Raw genomic sequence first — 13,983 nt, 5'->3', positions numbered from 1 at the left:
TTACTAATTCAATAAGGCTATAAGCTAGATAATGCAGATACTTTATTTTTAATCGCGCTGGTAATCTTGAGATTAGCAAGTTCGAAGAAATAAATAAATCGGCTTTGTAATGGTTTATATTGATAGACTAACTCATGTCCATATTGTACATATTGCGTTGGTTTAGGCTTAAGATTTTTGTAAAAATAATCTAATTGGAGCCTAGTGCTACTTATTTGTTCATTAAATGTAAAATGCCAACTCAACTAAAGACTAGGTATAGACTAAGAACACAACTATGATTATCTTTTAAAATACGAGATGCTGATTGTGATACGCTGCTTCGCTTTTTATTTAGGGGTTGGCTATGTCCCTTCTTATAGTCCAGCCTTGCTTCAAATTTAAACAAATGCAGTGAAAGCTGTGGCAACCAGATAGAGATACATTTGCAATATTAAAACATTCCATTTCTTTTCTTTTCAAAGGAGAAAGAAAAAACTAATTCCTCCGCACTGATGCAATGTAGATTGTTGATATCCAAGGACAAAAAGATCCCTTCATACATATATGTTTCCTCATAATGTTTTACTTAACGGTCCAGCAAGAAATTCAGAAGAACAAAGAGGAACTATAAAACGCCACAAACGATTAAGATTCATCTGTTCTACCCACTGGACCCTCTCGGCTTCAGTATGATATGATTTTTCATTAATTTTGTCCCACTTAACTCATACTATGTCTAGACAAAGTAAACTAATTCGAGCCTTGCCTTAATCCAGTCGAATTCACAGACGGAAAAATAGTTAATAGATAAAAATCGCTATCAGCTCATAAATGAGAACGTGTGTTACGATCAACAATCCTGGCCGGCCACGGGTAGCACTTAAAAGTGCCGTTAAAAGCGGCGCCGTTTCAAAAGCGCCGTATAAATAACGTAGCAACGACGGCATTTACCGGAGCGACGATATTTTACGATATTCTTTCGTTTCCATTTGCTGATTCAGATACAAATTACAATATAATTTAAAGAACATTTTCGTGTTTACAAATTGTACTTACTGTTTATCTTGAATTTATAATAATTATGTAAGATTTATGAAAATTCGTGTCGGTATACATATTTGAGATTGATCGATTGTGAAGCGGTTTGACCGATCATGTTGAATATTGGTACTATTTATTTTCAACCGACTTCAAAAAGGAGGAGGTTATCAATTCGTCTGTATTTTATTTTTTTTTTTTTTTTTTTTTATGTTTGTTACCTCATAACTTTTTACTGGGTGGACCGATTTTGATATTTTTTTTTTGTTTGAAAGGTAGTACTTCCCGTGGGGTCCCACTTTTTTTAAATTTTTTTCCGATGATGGTATCCGTATGAAAACGACATAAGTCTTAAATTTGCATTATGTATATGCGCGACAAATAGGTGAATAACTAAAAATCACGTTAACCAATTTTGATAATTCTTTTTTTATTATAAAATATATACTTCAAGGGTAATTTGGTGAAAGTTTGATAAGGTTCTGAGTACAGGATCCATGACAAAGTAGCGGAACGGAAGGGAGCGGAACAATTCTGAGGAGCACGTTAGCGATGTTCTGTCGAATCTTTTATTTATAGGTTATTTGGATATTTGAGTCACCTTCCGTAATGTGGTTATGTTTATGTAATTATCATTGTCGAATATTATAATCAACTAGCTACCCACCCCGGCTTCGCACGGGTGCAATACTGATACTAAATATACTACAGAATTTGTTTATTTACGACATCACATCACTTCTAAAATTATCAGTGTTTCTTTACTATATTGTTCATGTATTATATACACAAACATTCCTCTTGAATCACACTATCTTTCAAAAAAATCGCATCAAAATCCGTTGTATAGATTTAAAGATATAGGGACAGAGAAAGCGACTTTGTTTTATACTATGTAGTGATGGAACTCCTATACGGCTCACAGTTAGGGTGCGATATGGGGCAGAATTTCGTACTATCTTTAATCAATTTTTGTGTATGTGATGTGATGTCATATGATGTACGAAATATAGTTGGTCTTTTTCAAAGTTTTTTTGCTGAGGTCGATTACAGCTCTTTCGAGGGATCCTTGTGGTTTACGCCGCATGACGTATTAAATCCGCATTTTCGAAAGTCTATTTTTGCTTTATTCGCAAGTTTCCTTTGAAATTGTACTCGAAGTAATTTCTGACTCATATAAACGAAACGCTTAATCTATCCATATTAAAAAAAAATAGTTAGTCAACATCAGTTTCACTTAAAATAAAAAAAAAAAAAAATTTTAACAAAAAGAAAAACCGACTTCAAACAAAACACTATTTTAAAACAAATAAAAATGCACTAAAAAATAATAAAAATAATTGCATATTTTACATATTTTTTAGAGTCCTAGGTAAAATGAAATGAAAAATATTAGACTACTTAAAAGTCGATTTACGATTATATAATGTAGTTATAATTATTGTTATATTTGGAGTCGGTGTCAGCCAATAAAACCCTACAGTATATCTATCAAAAACAATGCGAGATTACTTTAACAAATATGTTTTTTACAAATTACCTTTTACACAATAATATACTGGATCAATCAAGGGGCTCGTATCGCTTCTTTCTTTTGATTGTTGGGGCCAGGACACCGTAGCTGACACCGGCTCCAAATATACCAATAATTATAACTACGTTATATAATCGTAAATCGACTTTTAAGTAGTCTAATATTTTTCATTTCATTTTACCTAGGAGGACTCTAAAAAATATGTAAAATATGCAATTATTTTTATTATTTTTTAGTGCATTTTTATTTGTTTTAAAATAGTGTTTTGTTTGAAGTCGGTTTTTCTTTTTGTTAAAATTTTATTTATTTTATAGTCTCCATATTGTCAAAACTCGCCACTAGATGGCGTTACAACACAAACCTTTGTAGCCTATTCAAATAAAACCGAAAATTTGGATGTAAAATTAAAGTAGACATGTGGAATAGTGGTATATTATAAATAAAAAAAATGTTAATCAAGAACTATAGTGCACAATTGAATCTTTGTTTATCTTAATTCCTTCTTAGAAGGCACAAGACTTTACAGGGAAATATTAATATAAGTATTCACATTTACATAATATTTATAAATGGGATAACTTTTAATATTGGTATATCTTTGAGTCCAAACAAATTTAATTTTTTTACACGTCAATTCATAGTACATTGCCTTTACATGACATAATTCAATGCATAGAACATGTTTAATGAATGTTAAAACAAAATATTACATATCAAAAACATGTATAATTTTCGAAATCACTATCAGTAGATCGGTATGACGGATGTTTAGACAAGAGAAATCGCTGTGAAACCCAACACGCCAGCGAGCATGTTTTAGCCAAGCTAATGTTTGTTGTCGTTGAAGGGTCGAGCGAATGAGTGGATCCCGTAAAAACGCACCCCAAACGGGGTGAAAACTGTCGACGCGCTTGATCTCGGGTCCGCTAGTGAAGTGAATTAGCGGATTATGTCGATGTTTTATTGGTATAGGTTAAACTGTATTCATTTATTTTATCTATATCTATTGTTATACTTTTGTAATTATATACGTAACAAATCGTATTTTAAAAAAATGTATTCTGATTATTGTTTTGCCAATAAAAATTCTAAAATGAATATTTTGTTCTTTGGCCTTTATAGAAACTTGAATAAAATGTATATAATAATAAAATGATTGTATAATATGTATCAGAATCTCAGCATGGTTCAATTAAATAAAATTGTATTATTCAATTATTACTGTTATTATTATCGTTCGCCAAACATCTCTACAGATAGGTACTCTGCGTCTCTTATTAGGGAGCTTATTTTATTATCAGCATGGCTTTAAATTAGCTTCCCGGAGACAGGTGAGGCAATCGTCATCCCCTTCACGTTCAACATTAATCCTCCTTTCATTTGCCTCCTTCGTATATTAACCTTGCCTTATTGAGCCTGTCAATGTTTTTGTTTTACATTACAAAGATTACTTATCTTCACATATTTTACTGCCTTATCAATACTTTAAATTGTTGACGTTGTATTCCGATTTGAATGGTGAGTGAGCTAGTGTAACTAGAGACACACGAGTATGAATAAACTATTTAAGAAGATTGTTGGCGCATTAGCGTTGTAACAGATAGTTAATCTGTGCATAGGATTTTTTTGTAATACGTGGTAATGATTTTCATCTTATGGAAAGTGACTAAAACCTCATTGGAGGTTTTAGCAACAACAACACCGGCCGGTTAGCAGATGCGACTTGCCGAGCTTTAAGGAATGCGTAGGCTCATTTTTGGGATAATCTGCGGAACAAATGACCCAATTAAAAAAAAAACCGGTAGAAAGCTATTTAATTTCAAATTATATTTATATGATAACATTTTCTTATTAATTATCTGTACCCGTTCGAATATGGAACTGATGACTTAATAGTGAATAAAATAAATACTAATGTATTATATAGTATATTTTAGTAGCAAATAGGCAGGCAGGCAGTTACGACTTATCATCATTTGCCAGACTACCTACATATTTCAAATAAAAAAAAAGTAATGAAATAAATCAGTTGAGCTAATATCACGCGTTATCAAGACGTATTTCGTAAACAGAGCGAGTAGATTTACAGCGTGTGATCTATAAATTGTCTTCGAAGGGACTCTGCAAAATCTACGTCAGCATGGGTCCCGACAGGGTCCAACTGATTGCTCCATCTATCTGCAGGGTCGAGGGATCGCGTATAAAATAACACGCTATAATCGCTATGGATTATCTTGTAAAGGTAAACGTATCTTTATTAAAATAACCCTCACTTTCAAACAAAAAAAAATATTAAATTCTAAACTATTATAATTATATATACGAGCTGAGATGGCCCAGTGGTTACGCGTGCATCTGATTAACCTATGATTGCGGGTTCAAACCCAGACAAGCATCACTATATATATGTGCTTAATTTGTATTTATAAACATCGCGAGGAAACCTGCATGTGTCTAATTTCATCGAAATTCTGTCGCATGTGCATTCCACCTGGAGGCCTTATCCCAGCAGTGGGAAATTTACAGGCTGTTACTTTACTTTTTTATAATTATATTATGTTAATATAAGTATAAACTTGAAGATTAGTTGGGACTTTTAGTATTTTTGTATGTATTATTTAAATGTATTTGTAATGTACGATGTCATTATTTTTTATAGTATTTATGTTAACTGATATTTATAAACAAATGTCGATGTATGAGTTATTACTAACATAATATATTGAGGTATCGCCAAATGAAATTTAAAATTAATAAAAAGTTTTTTAGAAATCAAGAAAGCAATCCCTACATTATGTATATTTTTTTAAATATTTACTGTAACCGTTACTGTTATTATAATATAATATAATTTCAGTATTGCCATATAAAATAAAACATGTACAATATACTAGCTGTTGATTAAGAGATGTTTGTATAAATAATAATTTAAATAAGTTTCTCTCCAGCAAAATTAATTAATTATAATAGCTAAATCATTTTACGTATTATTCTATACTAATAGATTCTAGGAATAAAAAACAAACAAACTAGACTTTGCTTTGAAAAAAAATGTAATTATAAATTCATTTATCTTTTAAGAATTCATTTTAAAAACTAACATATTAATTAAAATGTCTAGAAAGTAGCATTTAAATTAGAAACGAATATTTAATGTTTTCTATCATTACAGTAAGTATTTTCTTTATTAAAACAGTTCTACGTAGTTTTTAATTTTTAACAAATAACCTTACTCCTGAGATTTAAGACTAAAAAATTGCGACCATCGTCTATGACAACAAAAAAAAAAAAAAAAAAATTAGAGCTTAACATTACGGTGTTGCTAGTTACACAAAAAAAATGTTTAGCGTTGACATTTACACTATTTCCTCAAGAAGTATGATTTAATCATTAGGATAACAGTATAATAGTTAGTAGTATTTTGTAAAAAGCTACAGATCTTCTCGTTTCAATGCCAGACGGTGGTTTTAAACACAAGTATTTATAGGCGGGCATGAATGCGAGCATAAATCTGAACGAGGGGTAGGTTTCTATTGCGATACCACTTACGTCGCTTGGGCTTTTGAAAATCGCTTTCAGTTTAATGTCTGCTTTACGTGTGAGTGCAACGACAATGGGTAATTTTATAGCTCCCGCGTGCATAGAGAAGTATTGTTGGAGCGAAGATTGATTGTTTTTTTAACGCCTTGTACTTTCGTATGTTAGTTATTTTAAATTTCAGAAATATTATAAAGTGAACTATTCAATTATTTACTATTATTTTTTATATGTAAATTTTACTCGGCATAATTTTGCCGGATTCAGTCGACATACACGGGTCTAGGCCAAGTGCACATCTATCTTAAAGTGGGATATTTGGTTGGATTGGTGGGGTATTTTGGGATAGAAATTTTCCCACTATTCTGCAAGTATTTTATTATTATTGTTGTTACTATTTCTCTTTAATCGATTCACTTTTATGTTCTATTTTTATTTATTTTTTATGTTGGAATGAAAACGATAACGATTTGCAAACATTTTCCGAGTTTAAGTAGCGAGTGCATAGAATACGGATTTAACTGAACATCTACTTGACAGTTCAATCAATCATCGCGAGGAAACGTGAACGTTTATTAAATTTGTTAGTTGAATGGGTGATTTAATTGCCTTTATACGTAAATAGAAAAAAAAGCAATTTTTGAAGACCAATGTAATTTAAATTTGGAAGGGCGAGTTTCAGCTTTAAAAGAAAAGACTATGTCCTTCCTTGGGCCATAAAGTTGCTTCATATCTAAACTAGGTAACTAGGTTCACGTGTTAGATCAAAAATGTAACCTATGTTCTTCCTGAGTTCAAACTTGCTTCATAATAGTTTGGTTGTGAAAGAGCGAAAGACAGTAACTTTGTAACTCTTTCGCACTTGTAATATAAGTATAGATAGAGCAGTTTGTATATGGGAACAACTTTTAATGATTAATTAAGTATATAAGTATGTATGTGTGCCGTCACGGTAGCATGCGTAAGTGATCCCGTGGCGTCCGCCCAAAGACGGAGAGGGTACAGCTGGTTTTTTAGTGGGTGTGCTTGGGCGCACTCGGCGTTCAGGGTTCCGGGGAGTCCCACACACCCCACCACTTTCCATCACGTGGGGGAAGCGCGTAAAGCGTTTTTCCAGCGAAAAAAATGTATGTGTGTGTGATGGTAAGATAAGCAAGCAATTGGGTATTTTTCTATCAAATGGAAATTTCAGCAGCTTATGTCTTGATTATCGATTTTTTTAGTTTTTACGCACCGTTCGTTCTGTAACTCTTTCGCGTCGTGTCGGATTGTCATAATATTAATATTTTCACGATTTGTGCACTAAACCTCCTTCATTTCCTCCACAATTTTTTGGATCAGTTTTTCTACGTTAACAACGACATAAGTGTGGGAATCGATCAATAATACGTCATTACAATGTTACCTTTCACAATCAATCGTGAAATGAACATAAAAACGAGTTTAAAACGTCTTGTATCTTTCCGAATAATCGCGTTAACAATTTAAGTTTTATATGTATAATATTAGCTTAGCGTTTCAAAGTATTATCAGTGGTAATAATAATGTAAACTTGAATGGAGTCTGCATTATATATTGAATATTAAACTAGGTGGAATGTAGAGCTCTAACTCGAATGGATTTTGCAAACTTCGGCGAAACTTAGTGAAATAGTAAAGATAAGAAGCTAAGCATTGTAATGGCTTTGGTAAGTTATAGTTTAATACATAAAAGTCATGTTTAATAATGCAGTAACTGTCTGTTAATAAGACACTGCCGGGATTAAACTTCTTATATTTTTACCCGACTGCTTAAATAAAGAGTATGAGCATGTGTGTGTAAGTAGTGTTTTCAAGTTTTATGTGTGAGTTACATAGAATACATATATATGTGTGTATCGTTAGAATCTTTTCATCTCGAGTATTTTTATTAAATTAATTAATTTGTTCAATTAGTCGTGCTTTTTCATTTTCAAAGTGAAAAATTGTTGAGATGTTTCGAAATATACAACGCTCTTTCTGGAGTGGTTACACACCTGACTTTCATTTCACAAATGCATGTTTCCACGCAATTTTTTCCTTTATGTTATTTAATAAACTTGTAATTAATTTAACTGCAATCATATCTGATAGTAATCAATGATGTAATTTATCAGGGAACGCAAATATATATAACAATTAATACTGGTTAGTCAAGTGTAGTTCTAAACCTTTACTACCAATATATTTGAATTTTTAACTCATTTCTTGCGTATATAATGTCAGTATAGGACACTAAAAATATATTTTTTAAATGTAATGTTTAATATATATTTGATTTGATTACGAATGTATAAGCCAGCTTAATCAAAATGGTATTCAAATGTACCTTCCAACCCTCTTATTGCATAGTAAGGGAAAATCTATTCATATCTTTCTATGCTCGATGGGTAGCATTTTTAATGTTTTCCGTTCTTAAAACAGCAGGCGTTAGACGATCCACGTCAGTACATCCGCATCTATTGCAAAGTTCTTTCCGTTTCCGTTATCAATATACTGTCTGTTCTCTCGACTTGTCAAGAAAATTTATATTAGGAATATAATTTAATACACAATATCTTATAACTTTTGCAATTGGCTACAATTATAAGCATGTAAAGTTATATTTTAGTAGTGCTTTCCTATTGGTCGAAATTTCATAAAACCATAATTAATATTAAAAATTTTATAACACATCTTTTGTTCTTATTAGAAACTAGCTGCGCACGCGACCCTGTACGCGTTTATATTTAACAAAAACATATTATTGTAGCCTAAGTTACACCTTATTATATCAGTTATCTGCCAGTAAATGTCCCTTAAAAATAGGCACAGGCGTTCCAGAGATTAGCCGGAACAGACAGACAGACAAAAATTTTAAAACATATTATTTTGGTATATGTACCGTGTATACAAATACAAATATATGCATTGATCAAAAAGGGTTACATTAATATTACAAACAGTACTCCAAATTTATTATATGTGTAGATTTATTTTATTGATAATACTCAACCTCGTCAACGGCTATCAAATAAATATGTAGTGGAAAATCGAAAAAAAAAGGATAAAGGTAGCGTAGAAGTATGCTATAAGCATGAATCTCACCGCAGAACACGATCGTGAAATGTCAGAATTTGATACACGATAATGACTATAATAATTATAAAATTAATAGGATACACATATCAAAATAGCGTATCACCATAATTCGATTGTCAACATTTCACGAGTGAGATACGAAATTAATTCTTACAGAATGGCATACTCGTATTGAGCCGTTTTGTATCTTTCAATCTTTTGTTTAGGCATAAATTCATTAATTGTAATATGTAATTATAACATGAGAACAGAATTTGTTATTAAATGTAAGTATCAATTGCTTTGGTGAGGTTAGAGAATAATTAAAATTAAAATTAAATTAGCTTATTTAAATAGTCATGTCATAATATTGAATCAAATGTAAAGCTACTGTCGATTCGGAAAGTAAAGGGTCTATATGATGTACTAGTAGTAGAGACTACGGTCGCGTTTTAGGGGCTTGTCCTTCCTTGAAGTCAAAGTTTGCTTCACAACGAACTTCATCAAATTCGGTTCATTGGTTTGACAGTGAAAGAGCGACAGACCAACTGAGTTACTTTCACATTTATAATATTAAATATAGATTACTGTAATTATGTGCAACGAGTAACCTAAGGCAGTTTGTTGTGTATTATTTTATCGAATTTAATTCATTGTTTGCTTAATTAAATTTATAGTAACGCTAATTAACGTTCCCTTACATAATTAATTTAAATATTATGACTATGAATGATTATTATTAATTTTAAATATGGCAACAAATAAAAATAGCAATTTAAAAACTACTACTTTTGGATGTATTTACGCGACGTTTGCCTACATGTTTATGAAAAAAAAGACGAGAGATCGGATACGATGTTGGAATGTCGGTTATTTCAAATTTTACTAATTCGAATCATGTTTGCGTTTAATGTTTACACACAAGCAAGAGCTGCGTGCGTGCCAAAAAAATTAAACTACTAACTTCAGACATGTCCGTGGTAAGTACAAACGAATGAAGTTGTTTAATAAGTACCGTTTAGTTCCTACTACCGTGTAGTCTCGCGTTAAAAGTCGATACATTTTTTTAAGAATTAGCTGACTTTCATATCGATGTAATTATTACTTTGTGTTAGAAAATTATAATACAAAATTAAACTACATTTCTTTGGATTTTGTGAATACATGTGGGTGTATTTTTTTATATTTTTTGGTAGTTTTAAGTTGTACGGTAAGTATATTACGAGTTGATATAAAAAGTAGCCTTTGACGTTCCATATAGTTCAACCTCGTATTATAAATTTCATGAAGTTTGGTTCAGCGGTTTGGTAGTGAACGAACAATAAAAAGACAGATACAGTTACTTTCGCATGCACATCAATACAATAGGTAAACTTCATCAAAAAAATACTTATAAATTTTATTAAAGTTATATTTAAACCTGTAACAGAAATGATAAATTATTATACAAAAACTAAAGAAATAAATGATACCTAATAAGAAATAGAGTTTCAAAAACAATCCGACAGTATTTTTGAAACTTTGAACAGGGTCTGCTTACTAAGTATTCGTTTTGAGGAAATTCCAACTTGGAGCGTTGCTTGAACAAGTTAAAAGTTCTGTTGCAAATGAAGCGTTACAAAAATGAACGCTCCCTGACTTCTATTTAGAGCTGCCCTGCTGTATAATAGCTGCGTTCGTTAAATTATCGACTGACAACTTTTTATAACACATTACGATTTGATAAAAAACTCTTTTGTAATTCTTTTTTTTTTAATTAAAAAAAAATATTTAATGATTACAAATTTCTGCTTTTAATAGTTGTATACAGTTCTATAATTCCTTAAAAACTGTTTATCGCAAAATTTTAGTTCGAAGTTCCCGAGATCAGTGCATTTAACCATAAGCTCTCTACTTCATTATACATGCGAGGTCGTGGCTTCACCCGCGTTAAATTTAGATCATATATTCTATTTAATATCATTATTAACTTCATAAAATTAATTTATTTAGACTATGAAATAATACACATCACTAACGTTTCGTCTCATTTAAATAAAATTTGTTTTGGTTTTATTGTTATATAATATCACAATATTTCCAGAAGCAATTATTTTTTAAGCTCATATCTGTCAAGAAGTATATTCGAGTGAATAAAGTGAAATGAGAAAACTTTATTCTTAATCGAATGCGTCCTTAGTAGTTCGCTTCGCGACAACTTCTCGGGATCTCGGCTGATCCCTGAAATCACTTTTAAGCCATTACTTTCTCGCTTGTTTTCGATTTGTTTTTTTTTTTTTTGCGGAACGGAAAAAGACAGCACGAGAAACAAGTGCGACTAACTTTCTGGCAATCAGCATGCTTAACTTTTGGGAGAGTTAAATCAAAGGGTTCCGGTTTTATGAAGACTTATTTCAGACTTACCTTCAAGTTGAAATTAGATTTAATCTGGCTCGTAGCTTTAGGATTGAATTTTGTAAACAATTTCGAATACCTCTACAACTTCAGGCTTTGTTGAAATGCCAATGGGAACTCGGGATACCGTTGTTTAGAATTTCCGCTAAAATTAATTCATAAGTACTTGTATGAGGTCGAGTTTTGCGGATTCGTTGGCTCGTTCGGCTCGATACCTATTTAATTTTAATTATATATATTTTGTTGTTCGTTAGTTAATATTGGGTTTGATTCCCTATACGTACTTTATCTTTCGTGGAATTATATAGTATTTGTATTTGTATGAACAAGAAGGTTTTATGATGTTGTTTGTATTTTGATTTAATAATATACTGGAATTAGATAGTTAAAAACGTTAATAGAAAATCAAGGCTTCAAATACTCAATTTGCATTGTTTTCTAAAAAAAGAAAAAAATTGAGATTAAAATAAAACAAATTTAATTCGTATATATTTCGGATGTCGTCTAAGGCTAAAACGTTCTTTTACGCCGTAATGCCTTTCCGCCGTGCTGCCTACACTATATGCTCAATTCTTGTATTATTATTATAATATTAAGAAAATATGTTTATTATTAGTAACGAAACTCAAAATGCTACAATTAATTTTAAAATTAATATTGTTTTCATTAACAAGACAAAGGTAAATTATTTGTAAACAGTTCAGAAATTTCATATTCCATACGTCTCGGTCATCAGATTGACCATTGAGCCTATCGATGTAACCTCTCATTTTTTAATAACCTAATAATGCATATTAGGTTATTAAAAAATAACAATTCTTTAGTTGACAACATAACAAATCGAAGTATTGGGATATTTGATAAATAAATATAAATATATTGGACAACATTACATAGTCTGATCCCAATGTAAGTAGCTAAAGCACTTGTGTTATGGATAATCAGAAGTAACGACGGTACCACACACAAGACAACATAGAATATTAATGAACTTTTACTACATCGACTCGGCCGGGAATCGAACCCAGTACCTCGGAGTTGCGTACCCATGAAAACACACTACTCGACCACGGAGGTCGTCAATCTTCGATCGGAGGAGGTCGATCTATAAAATTTAATGACATGACAGTTCCACGGGCGGCCATATTTGACGTCTACGGGTGCGTTCAAAAAGTTTATTCCAAAAATAATTTCGTGCAGGGTACGGTAGTTAGCATATTTAAATCTATATTTGTTTAAATTTATTTATTTCACCCGAATGAGACCGAATTTTCATCGAGTAATTATATTATTTTGTGGAAATATTCAATATACTTATGAATAAAATAATCGAAATATTTTTCTAAGCGTGTATTTTTACGAACAAAAGTTGTAGTCACTGTATCAAGCTAGCCATTTCATTTGTTACTTTATTTTCCTTTTAAAAAAAGTTTTCGATAACATAAGAGTTATTTTCATCGAAATAAATACTTCCATATCAAAATATATGATCACGTTGTGCTTCACGTCTTTTTAAGGTAGCTTTGTGTTGCTTCCATCCAATTTTTTTTCTTTCATTGTTAAGATTGCTTCGGTAGGAAATCGATGACGTGTGTTGAATTTACAATTGCTGACAAAATTTAAGATTTATATCTGCGATATTTATTTGTTCTCCAAAAATAAAAATGTATGTAATGCGCTGTTCACACTCGACGAGAGAAGAAAGAAATCTCACTAAGAAAAAAACAATAGACAATTTTAACATCTTATATAATAATAGCGTAAGTCGATTTTTGTCTCAATATATATATATAGCTGAGAGCAGAGATGGCCCAGTGGTTAGAACGCGTGCATCTTAACCGATGATTGCGGGTTCAAATCCAGGCAAGCACCGCTGATTCATGTGCTTAATTTGTCTTTATAATTCATCTCGTGCTCAGCGGTGAAGGAAAACATCGTGAGGAAACCTGCATGTGACAAATTTCATAGAAATTCTGCCACATGTGTATTCCACCAACCCGCATTGGATCAGCGTAGTGGAATATGTTCCAAACCTTCTCCTTAAAGGGAGAGGAGGCCTTTAGCCCAGCAGTGGGAATTTACGGGCTGTTGTTGGTTGTTGGATTATATAGCTGCACATACAGAATCAGTTATGGTCTCATTTTGAAGAGCTCTATGCATGTGCAGAAAAATTAAAATTATTCTTGATTGTAAATTCCTAAATTGTTGCGATTTAAGAAATATTTAATGTTAGAGAACAGAAAAGAGTTACTGGCCGGTTACAGATCGGTATTACGACTGTAAAAGAAAAAAAATGAAAGACGTAAACAAAATTAAAGAAAATTGTTATCGAATCCAGTTCTTTTCAATAAACGCAAATTTTCACGGGAGAACCACTACTTAGTATAATTGCTATATCTATCAGTAATTTGAATTTGTTGT

This window comes from Vanessa cardui, chromosome 1 (genome assembly GCF_905220365.1).
Source record: "Vanessa cardui chromosome 1, ilVanCard2.1, whole genome shotgun sequence".
NCBI lineage: Eukaryota > Metazoa > Arthropoda > Insecta > Lepidoptera > Nymphalidae > Vanessa > Vanessa cardui.
This window is presented reverse-complemented; position numbering follows the sequence as displayed.